General features: G+C 36.2%; 1 pseudogene; it reads right to left on the bottom strand.

Annotated features, from left to right (window-relative positions):
* Window positions 1-17,732, bottom strand: part of LOC136840160 (angiotensin-converting enzyme-like) — a 50,669-nt pseudogene that overhangs the window by 1,578 nt on the left and 31,359 nt on the right.

Raw genomic sequence — 17,732 nt, 5'->3', positions numbered from 1 at the left:
CGTAAAGAGAGAAGCAGAAGCAGTAACATATGTCATAAATGAAACTTTAAAAACGTACTATTTACCATCTAAAGATCTCCAGGAATCGCCCCATCCAATGCCGTCGCCGCTTTTTCTGTTGTCCTCCTTCAGCCACTCCTCCAGGGGCCTGAAGTAATCCAGGAGCGCTCGGGCGCTCATGCGCTTTTCTCCTGTCATGACCTCCAAGACCTCCCACCAGGACTTAGAAGCTCCGAGAGAGAGCATTTTCCTGCGGGGAAACCAGAAACAAATAGTCTATTTTCGGAATGTATTTAGTATATATATGAATTTTTATTACATGCACGTGTGACTTTATATTCACAAACGTAAATTCATTCATTCAGTAAACTATACCTCGGGAATAACTTACAACCGAGGGGAATTTAAATCGATAAGGGCTTCATCCTTGGCAGGAATCGAGTCGTTGCTTGCCTGGTTTAGAAACAGCGGTGGACAGTGACTTTGACCACTGATCCATCAATAGTCTTAAGTTCACAGTCCAACGTTGTTTATAAACCAGCCAACGGCTCGAATCCTGCATGGCGGTGACGAAGCCCATTTTCAATTATAATGCCCCTTGGGTGTAAGTTGTTCCCAAGGTATAGTGCACTGAATATTGAACAATGTTTGTGGCTTAATCGTAATGTCTTTTCCTTCCTTAGAGGATCTGACACCTGCAAGGATGAGGTATGATATCCGGAACTTTTTAGAAATTGGGTTAATTTTGTGTTTGCCTGTCAAATTAATCTTTCGAATACAAATACATCGGGATCAGTGAAGTGTAACACGACTAGCCTTATCATACGTATGTTGTGGAAATTTCTTATTTAAGCAGCATCTACCAAGATACTGAATGTATGAAGCAACAGCGAACAAGGTACCAACAAGTCCCCGGGGAAGGGGCGGGGGTGCCGGTAAAGTAAACTAAAACATGAGGGAAATCTTACGATAAAATATCTCCAGCTTCTTTGGACCCATAAAAGTCACATTTGTGGAGAGGACCTTGATGACCTGCAACCTCGCAAAGTTTCTCGTAAAACTGGAAAGGAAATAACCTTAATTAGAGACTACTGAATCTGAAATTTCACAGATAATAGCTCAGTTCAGGACTCGCTCAAAACAGTGTTCACTCGTGTGTATTTTCCTGCACACGATCTTCAAGTACTTACTTGGAATAGCAATACCGTCCTGGTAAAGTATCTGATCATGTCGTAATCGTTCGCTATATGAAATATGGAAGGTGCATCCAGATCATCTTTTGTTCTCGGCACGGGAGCAATGACCCCCAGATACTCCTCTCTGAAAGGTAACGAAGCATATAAAAGACATTTATGTAACGTATTTTTTTTCATCAGTGCTCATTTTGTAAAAAATTTCTTTTGTGTCAACCTTGTATAAAAACGCTTGCAAAATGCATAGTATTGTAATATTTTAATGGTTCAGTAAAAATTGTGGGCTATCATTTATCAAATCAATAGACCTATGTCTTATTAGATAGTTCCAACGTCAGTACGTGACCTGATCAGTACTCGGTACTTCCCCTCCATAAGCTTTTGAATAGGAAGTTAGGCAATCTGGAGGATAGATGTCCACAGATACGTATAAAAATATTATTGGATAATTTTACAAGTATTGAACGGTATCACGTAAAAATTAAACTGGGTTCCGCATAAAAGTCACTTATCTTTGTGCAACAACTCATTCAAGGATATGTATGACTTTCATTTGTTAGCTAATATTTAAAAAAAAAGGGGCTTGTATGTGTAATGTCACAGAAAACGTTCTCAGTAGGTCAAATTGTTCTATGTATGGGTCAGCTGGTGTAACGTCCTCAGAAAATACTCTCTATTATGTCACAAACAATAAGTAGTGAAACGTAGTAAGAAATTTTCTCAATTTGGTGATCTGTTAGCAATTAGTAAAGGCTTTGTCCCACTTGCATGTTTCCAGGTATCGTAACTGTAGCATCTTGACTCTAAACTTTGGATCAAGTACCCAATAATTGACTGGTTTATTCTGGTTATCTAGCGCTACAAAATAGCCCGGACTGGTAACAAGAAATTGAATTACAAAAGCCCTCCCTTGCGCGTCATCGCTGTAATGAACATAGGCAGCCAAGATGGTAATCAGATACGCAGTCTTGGCTACATTGGTACGAAGTTTGGCGGTAAGATGACAGATGATGTCAGAAAACGTGCTATTATGATATTGTCTTGGCGTCACCGGAAGAATAGTCAGTTTTTACATTGACATAGCAAATGAAAGGCTAATTATTACGTTTTTCCGTGAACTTCCTTAAGCTCAAACCTCCACAACTTACTTGAGATCCCAGTAATGTTTATTCCACGTGCCGTCCGTGTAATCTCCCCTAAACGCTCGCCAACGCCAGAGATCATTCACCAAGTGGAAGGGAAGAGTCGTGATAGTTTTGAGAGCTGTTCGCAGTAAGAAATTGATGTCGGTTTCTGTAGGAAAGAGGGGGGGGAAAGCTCCAAATCAATGGAATAAGGTGTGTATAACAAAAATTATACAAATGCACCCTGACAAGTAATTGGTCTTTCAATGCTCGTTTATTTTAGTGACCCATTGTGAATCTTGTACTATAGCCCTAATGCATGCAGCATTATACAGATTATTGATCTGTAAGAAATAGGCAGGTTTACGAAGATCCTGTAATCAAATAACTGTAATGAGTCCAAAGATGTTACTTGGAATATTTTGCAGATGTTTAACCTCTCATTGATTTGCGAAAGCTAAAACTGGAAAAAATAACTTTCGGTAAACAGCAATCTAGGCCAAATCATTAGACCTAATTAATTTTCATATATTTCTCTCGCAAGACATCATTATTCAGGAACTGCGGTACTTACGTAATAAGTGGACCGTGCGTTATCAATGCCATGAATGTCAATGAGACTGACTCAACACCCAACACGTCAGACCCGTAGGAGGGTAGTGCTGTCAGTGCACCTCACGTGGTGCACTGTATCCATTACTTAAGGTTCTTGGCAACGTACCTTCGGCCCCTAGCTGCGACCCCTTTCATTCTTTTAATGTACCTTCATTCATATTCTCTTCCATCTTGATAACCACCCACTCCTAACAAGTGTTTCATAGTGCAGCTGCGAGGGTTTCCTCCTGTTATACCTTTCAAACTTTCTATTTTCAATTTCCCTTTCAGCGCTGGATGACCTCATAGGTCGCAGCGCTTGGCCATTGGCCTAAATTCTAAGTTCCATTCAATTTCACGTCAGACCCCCTTAACAACATAACGGGACTTATCAGTGTTATGGACAATTCAGGATGTTGGTCTACGTAGGTGTTTTTCTCGAAAGTTTACCTGAAGTGTGTAGGTAAATGAGAAGTTTTATGTTTGGATCAACTGATTACTTTAGATTCTGAATTGACGTCAAGCCGGCCGTGGTCAGGAGTACCAAGAATACGCTCTCTTTTAATGTAATGGTTGCATTTACCCTTAAACCATTGAAAAAATGTTGCCAATAAGACACTTGACGTTCAAGCATGCCACTCTTGCTATGAAGAGCTTAAGAGCCTTCCCTAGATTTAAAATAACCATATAGTTAAGGAAATACAATTTTTCCTTAAAATTCTCCTCATTCACGAGTCTTGTCAGGGTTTTTACCTACCCGTGTTGTTAGGAGATTCTCTCAATAAGCCTATTTCAGCCAGATGAGTTGGCGTAGACATAGACATGGCCATCAATTCACCAACGGCTTCATGGAAGCCATCATTAGCGCCATCTCTGCGAAGCGAAGGAAACAAATTAGTCTTAGATCCTCTTAGAATCGTTTGCTGGAGAAAACTAAGTAATGACTATAAATGGACAAGATATTCGTGTTTAGTTGTACTCTGATTACAATATTAGGCTATCGCCTTTTCATTTAGATTTGGGGTTATTTGTATTTACTTTTCCCCAGGTGGGACCATAACCTTAATCCTCTCCATAAGAAAACCAATTCCTTAAACAACCGAATTGTGTACCGCTGAAATCTGATGAAGTGGTATTTTTCTGTAAATACAACTTTTGGCTAGAAAATTTTCGTGATTTGCCAGTAGTAATGGAAAAGGATCTAGGTACTCTAGTTACAAAAAAAAAAAAAAAAATATTGAAGTATTCGAAATATGATAATGTCCAAGCCTACAAAAATCATGGTAGTAACATTCTTGGAAATTGCAGCGCCATCTCTGGACTTTGGTGCGCTCTATGCAGATATTTATTTTGCCACAGGTTGTAGCTTTCATTTCACTGACCTGTAGATGAGAGGCAAATGAGAGTACTGCATGAAGTATTGAACGTGACCTAGTTCGTGGTGGATGGTCTCGAAGTCATCGAAGTTCACAGTGGCACACATTCGAATCCTGTTCAGAATGTTAAAAGAATTAGTAGTTACCATTTGTTACGAATAATATTCATGTGAGAAATAAGCATACTAAAACTACTGGTGGTTATGTCTTTGTTATAAGAATTTGCACAAGAAAATAGGCTTGCTAGAAAAATCAGTATGTTTCATTATTATTGTATTTACATTTACGACTTCAGGGTGTTTCATCTTACAGATGTAATGCATTTTTATTTAAATAACTGACACGAGTGCTGGTACTAACTCGGAAAAATTGTCTACTATATAAAATTTTTAAGACATTGGTAATTAGACCGATGAAGTTCATCCAAATAATATATAGCTGAATTTTGTGATAACGTTCAGGAAATCAGGGTACTTTCTTAACGCTTCAAAGATGCTTTATTTGTTGCTTGAGCTTCTGAAAGATGCGTTCCATGAGAATGAATAAAAAACAAAAATTAGCTACAATTCGGTTACCTGAAATCTAGACCGTCATAGAAATCCCAGGCGGTCGCGTGACATTCGACTTGACGCCCCTCAGGTCTCTCGAACATGGATTTGGACCAGAAACTGTCGACCACTGGCTGAATAGATAAATAAACGTGAAAAATTAAAATTAATATATTTAAAAATGTGTAATACGACGATGAAGTCTTTTCTTGACAGTTTGTCTGTTTGTGACTTCATCAAAATAAATACTAACGCAACTGTAAGGACTATACGAATACGGGAGTTACTTTATACCTATGAATTTATTGCCTTTGTACAGTGAATAAGAATGTCACCAAGAAAAAAAAAACTACCTAAGGAGTAACGACGGAACTGTACCATCACCTATTAGTATCTCATTTTCACTTGTCTTACTAATAGGAACGTTATTGATCCCAGGCTCAATTTAGTCACTCTCAGAGCGCTTTACGATTACTCACTAGAACCACTATATTGCATAAATCTGTTGGGGATTGCTGTAAACTGTGCAGAGACATTTCGTGCTTATTATCATATGGAGTTTTATTCATGCCTCCCGTGTTTTTGTGCCTCTGTTTAACATCTTGAAATAAAGGGCTTACCTTCAACAGCAGGATCTTAAACACATCAACAGTTGTTGAAAGTGAAGAAAAGTCCACTGCGTTGTCTCCTGTACAGCACAATGCTTGGTTTAACAACTTTATATGTGAGCTATTTTTATTCCAAGTATAGTGCTTGTTTGAAGAACACGTACAAGGATTCAAAATCGCCCTTGCACCTCCTCACTATTTGAGAGTATTTGATATAACTTATGCGCAACTTCAGTTTGCTATAAAAGAAACACACCAAAGCGTAATCAAAAGTTGGCACTCTGAAAGGTACTTAACCAGTAGTTGGTAAGTTGGTATATTTATATATACTTATATGTATATTTATAATGTATATTATATAATTGCGGTAATTCTGAGGAAGAGCTCAGCACGGAGATAATGTTTACTGACGAAATTTTTGACAGAACAGTATAGACAGAGGTTTATATTTAATACAATATAGGCGAGAATTTGAGAAATTTACCGTATTTTGTTCATATTTTTAATTTAATCCCCGAGGGTCTGGTACTAAACGCGGTGTCCCGCTAAGCTTCCGCCATCCAAAGTACGAACCCCTCGAGAATGAACGTCAAAACAAAGATTGCAAATTTCTCATCACCTCTGTATATTTCTCAGATTATCTCACCTGTACTGCATTATATACACCTATTTCTATACTGTTCGGTCAATAAATTTCATTAATGAACAATATCTCTGTGCGGAGCTTTTCCTTGCAATTACCTGCAATACTAACAATTTTGGATTTTTTTTTTCAAGTGTACAGGCTTTTCAGGCTGAGTGGCGTTTTCTTTGAATTTTGTTTTACTTCGCGAGAGCCACCTAGTGGTTAATCTGAAGGATGTTTTGTCTTACAATGATACTGTGAGTTGTGACCTGTAGTCATTAACTCATTATTTGACTCAACCATACTACACCGTTGAAGTTGTGTACAAGGAGGCACTAGAAAGTTCCTCTTTTTTTTTTTTTTTTTTATCAAATTTCGTCTTGCGAGTTCTGGAAGGATCAGACAACTGATGCTTGGAAGACTTGTGGTATGTAGAGTAGACAGAAACATGCAATGGTTTTTCTATTTATGTAATAGCTATCAGGTATAGGTGGTGTTAGACCTAGGTTAGAGTTAGGATTTGTAGGTTACTTGTATACCAGTGACTAAGATTTAAAGTACGTACAGTGTATCATACAGTACCATGTATATCATTGTATCTGCTTCGAGATTTAGGCAGGCGAACACTTGGATGTGTCTTAAGAGTTCGGCCTATGCTACGTGGATTATTACAGCATATATATTATATTCTAAAAGTAGTTCCATTATAATACCAGTAACAGTATTTGATGCCTGTAGTCGTTTTAATAATAGAAAAAAAATTAATCCCAGAAATTCCATGATGAATTTTCCTACCAGAATGGTACTTCAAGATCAGCAGGTCGTCTGCGCGACCACTTTAGGTAAGATTCGTAAGGTCTACATCAGACATTTTATTCCATTCCATATTTTTAGCCCTCCTTCTGGTAGCTATCAACAAGGGCCAAAGTAACGCAGGGAGGTGTAAAAAAAAAAATAATAATTCCACACAGAGCAGCATACGGTTCAAAATATGCATGCGCTGTTGTCATAGTGGCTGCTCTTTGTTTATTTTTAGTGTAAATAGAACATCCTCTTGTGCTCTTGACTATCAGTTAGCTCCACGCTTTTCATTTCGTTGATTTAGTCGTGTTTGGGTGAACTTCATGTGCTAATTCACTTGAGATATTTATTTGATATTTTTGTTACTTTATGCTAATGGAAAATTTACTTCGTTTTTTTAGGCTGCATCTTCAATGTAGGCCTAACCTTTACCAACATTCTTTAAACCGTATTTAAAATGGAAAGATAAAATTTCACTAATGTATATTATGACCGGATCAAACCACTGAAAAGCATTCTTTCCTCATTGGTTAATTCATGATTATTTTGCCCTCTAACTAGAAATTGCAGAATACGATAACCTGCCACATACGCAGATTGGCCCTTATGTTTTTTTTTTAAATTCTATACAACAACAACAGGAATTTTAATAAAATTTATTTCATTACCAGAATGCATTAGAAGTATATGTATTCTGATACTGGAAAGGTATTTAAAAATCAAAAGCATTTTAACATACTCATTATCATCATCATCATAGTTACTATCCACTTCATTAGAATTTGTGTTAAGTCTTCTCCCCTTCAATCTCGGCAATCTTTGCTTGGATTCTTATATGGTTTAGGTCTGTATCTACGCTCTTAATCTAAAGTGGTACTACTTCTTGATAACTGCAGACAGCTACTAAACATTGCATGAAATTACCGACAGTTTTTCCAAGTCAGAAGTTTATAGAAGTTGAAAACAAAAAAAAAAACTAGGACCCATGAGCAGTGTTTATGAACGACCAAGTCTACCGGGAACTATATTAACAATGGTTACTTGAAAACTGGCAATTTTCTGTACATTTGTTGGAAAGTTGTATAGGAGTTTTGTGTCCGAAGACACAAATATCATATAAATGCCTGCTGCTAGAACGAAGAATAAATACCAGGTACAATATGTTTTCAGCTTGAATATTAACAGAAATATCGAATAGAATCGAAAAATTATCTTTTAAATTAATCTCATGAGTTAAAGGCGAGGAATAGCCAGGGTTTCCGGGTACTTTACGGAGTAGCCTATTCACGCTATACTGGGAATCATAAAATCAACATCCGTTTCGGGCACATTAATTAATCCGTAGAAATGTATTTTTTTTCTGCTAAACACCGCATCTCTCCCCCTGCTTCCCCATTTTGTATTATGTTCTCTGTTAGGCCAACATCTCATGATGTTATGGTCTCCCCATCTTAGATACCGCCTTTGTTTTCTTTGAAATTGTCCCTCTCGCATATCGTTTCCGTTTTCTTTGGAACTATCCGTCTGCAATATCACCTTGTGTGTGTTTTTTAAGTACTGGATTCTGTTACTTGGTAACACGGTTTAAATAGGTAAATACTGTACGTTTATTTGCCACTTTTCCAATAATGGCTTTCTACTTAATCCAAGAGGGTTCTACTCTCCCCTAATTATTTTTTATTGCTCTCTCAATACTTTTTCTATCTAACTTCTGGTACCTGAAATTTCTTACTACTTTGATTTTGCAATCGAGCACATATATTCATGGCATTTATTCGTTTACCACCAAAATAATTTGTAATGCCAGCAGATCGTACTTTTTGGCTAGAACGAATTTAATACAACAGTATATTTTGATACCATAACACATTAAATTATCAGAAACTATTACACCACTAAGCCAGCTGACAAAGAACGGTTGATTGTAGCACTGGGTATTTTTATACCTGAAATGCTTGATATTGAAACAGAGCACTGAATGAGATAGCGAATGTTATCATGAATCACTTACCTTCATGCCCATCGATGTGAAGAATTCATTCGCTAATCTGAACATGTGTGACGTTGTAGTTCTGGTCAATCATGGCTTGGGTCACGTCTATATCCGGCTGGTCCGGATACGGAACGATCTCGGGATACAAGTTTGTCCAAAATCTGAAAATTATACTTAAGTCGTTACGCTTTGAGTTAATCAGGGTTAGACTGGACGCAAATTGATTTATGAGAGAATGGACATTTGTAAGGCACGAAACATTTACCCATAATTAGGATAAGGCTCGTCACTTAGCATTCTCTCTCTCTCTCTCTCTCTCTCTCTCTCTCTCTCTCTCTCTCTCTCTCTCTCTCTCTCTCTCTCTCTCTCTCAACAACTAACCTTATGATACATTATTAGAAAACATAGATTTTTAAATGGAAAGCATAAATCTCATATCTCATGATATGCCGTCCATTTTTAAAGTACCTATTAATATTAAAATTGGTATCTATGCATAAAATCGGCATTTATTCATGCTTAACAATCCAGTAAATCTATTAACTTGTCAAACAAGCTCCCATAGACTGGAATGGACAATGATCTTAGTGTTAAACGATTTCCCATTACTTCAAACTGATTTTTTCATAGTGTAAGATATAGACTCACCTTCCCCACATATCCCCCAGGATGCACCCCGGGAGGGGACCTCTCTTACTTAGGGTCTGAAAAGAAAACGAAATTAGTAATCAAGGAAAATGTGCTATCTTTTTGTTTATAACGCAGTAAGGAGTCTGGATTAACAATACAAAATCTTAAACAGGAAGGATAGGGCTACGCAACGTTCTGGATATGAGTACGTTGAAACCAAAATTTCAGAAAAATTTTTTTTTTTGCTACACTTGAGACACCAGTAACCATTACCATGACTTCTATTTGAGGCAATTATGTAGACATACGTACGTGACTTAGCTACGTCCATTTTCTTCGGGCCAGCCCTAGGAGAGCTGTTAATCAGCTCAGTGGTCTGGTTAAACTAAGATATACTTAACTTTGGCTTATTTTAACTTTGTGCATACCAAAGTGTCAGGCATGTACATCAACTGTACAAAAATATTAATAATTTTTTTCTATGGATTTTGGTTGATTATTGTTTAAGGGTCCACATCGCTTTCACTGTAAGCACACATATGAATGAATTCACAGATAAACTTTAGCTCAAGTTTTTTATGACCTATTATTGATGAATGAGGTTGTGACTGAATATTTACAGAACGATAGTCTCACTCTCTGCATGATTAATTTGAATGGTGATGAGGGTCTTACCCCGTATCTAGGTAAATCTGCTCGTTTGAACTTGTCCACTTTCCACTTCCCGACAGAAATACATCCGTTGTTCAGAATATCGGCATCCTGTAATAAAAATGATACTAATAGCACTTGAGAATTTGTCATAAATACCGTAGCTCAGGCCTTAAAAACTACTTTATTAAAAATATGCTGCTATTGTAGTTACAAGATTCGACAGTTCAACTGCTTCGCTGTAATACTCGAACTCTCCAAAGCATAAAATTTTTCGAGATTAAAATTTCAGCAATAGAAGTTATATGGTAATCAGGATTTAGAAAAAAAGTTCAAATTATTAACTGAATGAACGGTAAATTGGTAAATATTAAATATCGAGGAAATTAGTAAAGATAATTAGTAAATTGTATTCAACCAACTTTAATTTATAAAAAAACTAAAAGGACTTGCTTTGAAACAGAAACAGTATAAAGTTAATAAGTAAAATAAAACGTTGTCAAGGAACTTTAGGTCCTGACTCTTCTAACAAGAAAAGGAAAGTCTTTTCCTTTCGAAAGCTGGAACGGTATAATTACCGAACTGCAGTACAGATTATACAGCTTCTTGCGGACGTAGGCGTGCACTAGGCGGTAAAGAGGGTCCAGTTCCTTGTAGAGTTCCAGAATGTCGTCTTCGAAGGTTTCAGTCTCGTACTGGAAGGGATTGGATACCTTATTAGTTTGTACTGGAAGAGATTAGATACTTTTTAGTTCGTACTGGAAGGGATTGGATACCTTATTAGTTCGTACTGGGAGGGATTAGATACTTTATTAGTTCGTACTGGAAGGGACTGGATACCTTATATTAGTTCGCACTGGAAGGGATTGGATACCTTATTAGTTCGTACTGGAAAGATTGATTCATTATTGGATACCTTATACTAATGGACATCTTATTAGTTTGTACTGGAAGATTGGACACATTAGTTCGTTGGATTGGAAACCTTATTAGTTTGTTGGAAGTGATTCTTATTAGTTCACTGGAAGGATTAGACATCTTATTGGTACTGGAACCTTATTAGTTCGTACTGGAAAGGATTGGATTCATTAGTTCGTACTGGAAGGGATTGGACACCTTATTAGTTCGTACTGGAAGGGATTGGACACCTTATTAGTTCGTACTGGAAGGGATTGGACACCTTATTAGTTCGTACTGGAAGGGATTGGACACCTTATTAGTTCGTACATTGGACACCTTATTAGTTCGTACTGGAAGGGATTGGAAACCTTATTAGTTCGTACTGGAAGGGATTGGACACCTTATTAGTTCGTACTGGAAGGGATTGGACACCTTATTAGTTCGTACTGGAAGGGAAGGATTGACACTTTATTATTGGACACCTTATTGGAAGGATTGGACTGTATTTATTAGTTCATTACTGGAAGGGATTGGACACCTTATTAGTATGTTTGAATGAAGTACTCACCACCCTGACCACTTCCATAATTCAGTGCTAAACAGAACGCATTGGGATTTTCATGCAACAGCTCCAAGCTTTTACGTTGCATAATAAAATCCACTGTTCCCCATTTTTTATGCGTTGTTTACAGTCATTTACAGAAATTGAAGTTCACAAAAATATCATATATTTATAAAAAGAAATTAGGATATCCTCTTTGTAAAGTCTTTCGTTAGGAAAAATCGTGCAGTTAAAGAAAATGTATGCATTATTTATAATAGTTTTCATTTGTTCCTTAGAGATATAAAAAAAACTGTTTTAGTAATTCTCTGTTATTTCTTGCATTGCTTGTATTCCCTTCATTGCTAAGAAAATTTCGTATATAATACATTCTGCGAATAAACAAGCTACATACTGCCGTTATCAATAATTTTACGCAATGCCCAAAGACTGAAATTGTGACTAGGATTCACCTATTCATTCTTGCACTTTGTTCACATTACCGTCGGCAGAGAAAAAGAAAAGTCAGCTTATTTTTAAAATTTTTATCTTTTCTTAACGCACTATACAAAAACAGCCACAAATCACCCTTGGCTATAAATTCACTTTTAATGTAAGATTTACGCTCTACATAACATTTTAAGTCTTGTTACACAAGGCACCACAAATCACTGCGGTTTTTAGTCTTCCCCGTGAAGACGAATGGATCACCTTCCGGTGTGAACGAATTCAGCAAAAAGGAATGGGAGGCGCACACAATATATATATATATATATATATATATATATATATATATATATATATATATATATATATATATATATATATATAGATATATAGATATATATATATATATAATTATAAATATATAAAACATTAAGATATATATAAAATAATTGGTTTTCATTCCAAGTATAGCAAACATACCTTCATTCTTAATTGTTCTCCGTAGTCGTTACGACCGTTTAGCTGCGCGCCTTTGTTCTTCAATATCAAACATTAAGATGGGGGCGGATCTGTTCAAAAAAAGTTGATGTTCATGGCAGAGATAAAACAAACATACCTTTTTTTTTTTGTTCTCCTTTGGGTTTCACGGGGCGTTTAATTCCGCCTTAACTTTTTCCTGTACTATATTCCTTCCTCTTTCCCCCCCTGTTCTTTCCAGGAAAAGGTGTTTGGCAGAGATCTTCCTCTTCCCTCTTTTTTTTTTTTTTTTTTTTCCTCTTTTCCCTCCTTCCCCTTTCATTCGTCCTCTCCCTTTCCTTTCCCTTTCTCCTTTCCTTCCTCTTCTCCCTCCCCCTTTCCTTCCTTTTCTACCCTCCCTCTTTCCTTCCCCCTCCCCCTTCCTCTTCCCCCTTCCTTCTTTTCTTCTTCCCCTTTCTTTTCTTCTTTTCCCTCCCCCTCCCCTTTCCTTCCCCTCCCCTTTCCTTCCCTTTCTCCTTTCCTTCCTTCCCCCTCCCCTTTCCATCTTTTCTACCCTCCTCTTTCCTTCTTCCCCCTCCCATTTCCTTCCTTCCTCTCTCCTTCTTTCTTCCTTCTCCTTCCTTCTTTTCTTCCCTTCCCCCTTCCTTCTTCTCTTCCCCTCCCCATTTCCTTCCTTCCCCCTCCCCTTTCCATCTTCCCCTCCCCTTTCCCTCTTCCCCTACCCATTTCCTTCGTCTCTCTCTTTCCGTTGCCCCTTCTCCTTCGCTTCCTCTTCCCCCTCCCCTTTCCTTCCTTCCTTCCCCCTCCCCTTTCCTTCGTCCTCTCTCTTTCCGTTGCCCCCTTCTCCTTTGCTTCCTCTTCCCCCTCCCCCTTTCCTTCCTTCTTTCCACCCCCTCCCCTTATGCTTTCCTCTTCCAGTTGTTCCTCTACGGTATATGTATTACCACTTGGATAATAAGAGACAGGATGTTTTTAAATTTTCCTTTTCCTTTTTTTTTTTTTTTTACAAACCGCTTCAGTTATTGCTTCCCTTGTGTTTTCTCGTATGGCAGGAAACACGAAAAAGGAGCCCACGTCTGAACATTCTCCCCATCACAAACACCAATAAAAATGACCATTTAGAGAAACAAAGGAGACCGACTTGATAAATAAATAAAAAACGTCTCCGAAAGGCTTATTTTGGTAAGACATCCCCGTTGCTTATCTTAAGGGGAAGAGTCGACCTGCCATTTGCATACATTAGAGCATAATGAAAACAGCCCCAGGTCCCGCGCGCGGTAACATACGGTCTCGGCCCACCCACCCCCGCCCCCTCCTAAATTCAGAGAGAATTTGGAATTCTCAGACGACGATTTAATTTACGAGGCTGTTTTCTTTGCAAACATGTACTTTACCCAATTTCTTTGCAACCTTGCGAGGTCTTGCCTCCTGAATTCAGAGGGAGAGGTTTTTGAATTCCCCGGACGGCAAGTTTAATTCACTTGTCTGTTTCCCTCGCAAACATGTGCGGTACTTTTCCCGAATTCAATCGGCAGCGTTTGATGTCTTGCACGCTGATGTCAGTTTTGGAAGGCGGCTTTCAAGACTTATACTGAAACTCGATTCTACTGAGCTCGATTGTATGCATATGAATAAATGTTCAGTACAGAAGGGATAACAAGTGCAGTGGATTCTAATTTAACGCAACACGCGGATGATTTTCGCTGAAAATTTTAGTTTGTACATTTGCTGCGTCTTGAAAAATGTCTGCACCTTGTATAACACCAGTGGGTTGTCCTTCTACCATCAATTGTTTGCTAACTCCATCTACAGCATACGCTTTTCCTCTTCCATTTCATCAGGTGGGTATTTTTTATGGCACCACGGACGCCCCATTGATGAAATTTTAGTCTGATCAATGACAGAATATTGAATTTTTGCGAGACTTTAAATATGCCTTACTTTCTATTCAGTTGCCTACATTCTTTCCTTAACGTCTGTTCGTTTTCCTTGGCATAATTTGTCCCCTTTTCTACCATTATTATCTTGATTACCTTCTATATTCCAATTTAACTTCCTTGTGATTTTTAATTCAATTTAATTACCTCCCATTCAGCTTACTTCATATCCCATTCAGACTCCCACAATTTCATTCAATTTAAACATTTTTTTTACCAATTCCATTATATCCTACTTACCATCCATTCAACCTTCCATGCCCCCAATTAATCCTTACTGTCCCATCACCTTTTCCATACCGTCCATTCCACCATACTTACCTCCCATCCTTCCATTCACTCTTTCTTACATTCTATTCAAGATTCCTTGCCTCCCATTCCTTATAACCTTCCATAACATCAAAATAAAAAACCATCCTTACCTTTCTGGCAACGTTCGTTCTCCAGGACTCCCAAATATGAGCGAGCAGAGTGTAGTTTCTAGACGTCGCCAGCAACTTCGACAGATCTGGCTCAAGGTTTAGACACTCCTGAGGGAGAGAAGAAGACTCAAGGAATATAGAGAAAACAGGAAAAATTAGAATGCTGTTAATTTGCTGTGTATATTGACGAGTGATTTTTTTTATCAGATAGGAAGGAAACATCTGCATAATAGCTGTTTGATAAAACGTTTTAATAACATTAATTCTAAATGATTGATACCTCCCATGATGATGATGATGATATATATATATATATATATATATATATATATATATTATATATATATATATATATATATATATATATATATATATATATATATATATATATATATATATTATGTATATATATATAGTATGTACCCTTTTTTAAGTTAATCCTGAAGTATGGTGAACTGGATATTAAACGGTATTTGTAGCTTCATATTTGTAAAAAAAAAAAAGAAGTTACGAGTACATGTGACAAAAAAATGCAGGATTAACCAAGTGTTATATGGTTCCCAATCGGCTATTATGGAGGAGATGGGTTGAATTCGATTCAACTGAATTCGACAGAATTATAATATATTATAATATCTATATATCTATATCTGTGTATAGAGATATATACAGATATATATCTTCTTAATATGAAATACTATTGTCAATCACGTTTAGAAATCTTGAATGAATTTATTCGCAGGTACAATATACATTTTCTCGAGAAAGTGTGTGTGTGTGTGTGTGTGTGTGTGTGAGCCCTTCCTGGTGTGTGTGTTTTCATGTTTTGTGTGCGTTGTGTTGGTTTGTTTTTGTGTGTTTATTATTTTTTGGCGTTGATAATTTTTACCGAGTCATATTTGTTTATTTTAATTGCCATTGCTTTTGTAATTTTTCGGTTTTATTATTTTTGGCGCTGCTGAAAATAAAGTCATATTTGTTTTATTTTAATTATAATTAAATATATAATTTATCGGATGATGAAGTCATGCTTTAACAAATTGGCAGAAAATAAATAAATGTATATATAATTATTATAAATATATATACATTATATATATATATATTTATATTTATATATATATATATATATATATATATATATATATATATTTATAATTATATGTACATTATATATATAATGTATAGTATAATGTATGTGCAAATATTTATATTTATATGTATACGTATATTTATATTTATATATATTCATATGTATATAAATATATATCATATATATATATTTATAATTACATGTGTATATATAATATATATATATATATATATATATATATATATATATATATATATATATATATATATACATATAATATAGATACATACACACACTTCAATCAACCTATTCATGATTCTGCTGATACTGATTGACAATAGTCTTTCATTACTTAGGCCAAAGACTCGAGTGTGCACCCACCCACCCACCCACCTCACTCTCCTGGTCGTTTGAAGGCAGACGGTCCCCGTAAGTAGATCTCGCTCATGATGGATCCCAGTCGAGTCAAGTTCTTCTGATCTTCTTCTTCCAGTTTCGCCGGAAACGCCTACGCAAGTAAACACATCAGGTGGATTGGATGCATCGGGAGAGAGAGAGAGAGAGAGAGAAATACTGTTGTAATCGGAGGTGGTTGAGAGATAGAGGGGTGGTTGAGAGAGAGAGAGAGAGAGGTAAGAACATCTCCGTCCGAGAGGAGAGAGAGAGAGAGAGAGAGAGAGAGAGAGAGAAATACTGTTGTAATCGGAGGTGGTTGAGAGATAGAGAGGTGGTTGAGAGAGAGAGAGAGAGAGAGAGAGAGAGAGAGAGAGAGAGAGAGAGAGAGAGAGAGAAGGTGTAACTGTTGTAATTGGTTTAGTGAAAAGAGCAGAGGAGAGGAGAAGTGCATCGAGACAGTGCATTGCATCGAGAGAGAAGAAGAGAGAGAGAGAGGTGTAAGATGTTAGTGAAAAAGAGAAGTGTGGTTGAGAGAGAGAGAGAGAGAGAGAGAGAGTTAGAGAGAGAGAGAGAGAGAGAGAGAGAGAGAGAGAGAGAGAGAGAGAGAGAGAGAGAGTTCGTCTTGAAGTTTTTTGGAGTTTTTGGGAGGCACCTCTGATTTATGGCATATTTTTTGTTACTTAGGTTTACAATTTAGTGTTTTGTATCTGTTTCCTCCAGAATGTTATTTTTCCATTCTTTTAACCGTAAAATTGAAAAATCCTGAAATAAATTTAAAGGGGACAATGCAATTATCAAGATAAACTGGTAATAAATAGAAAAAACATACAAAAAAATATATATATTTGTATATATATATATATATATATATATATATATATATATATATATATATATATATATATTTATATATATATATTTATATATATATAATATAAATATATATATTTTATATTTATATATATATTTACATTATATATTTATATATATATATTTATGTATATATATTTTATATATATATATATATATATATATATATATATATATATATATATATATAAATATATACACATACATATTTTTATATTTATATATATATATATATATATATATTTATATATATTTATTAGTGTTTGTCATGAAACTTAATCTTAAATACTGAGGGTTTCCTTCATCGACAGAATCGCAGTAAATCGTACACTTCTAAAACAAAGTCTAACCTAATTTTTTCATTACCTTTACTAGCGAATGAGAAAAAAAAAATTAATATAAATGTCCGTGCTTGTGTTTTCATGCCTCAAATCTTTAATCACAATGGATAAACCAACTTCGTTATTCACGTATGGTAATTCAATTCCTTTCAAGGAATTTATGTT

Source organism: Macrobrachium rosenbergii, chromosome 7, assembly GCF_040412425.1.
Source record: "Macrobrachium rosenbergii isolate ZJJX-2024 chromosome 7, ASM4041242v1, whole genome shotgun sequence".
In the NCBI taxonomy this organism is placed as follows: domain Eukaryota; kingdom Metazoa; phylum Arthropoda; class Malacostraca; order Decapoda; family Palaemonidae; genus Macrobrachium; species Macrobrachium rosenbergii.
This window is presented reverse-complemented; position numbering and strand designations above follow the sequence as displayed.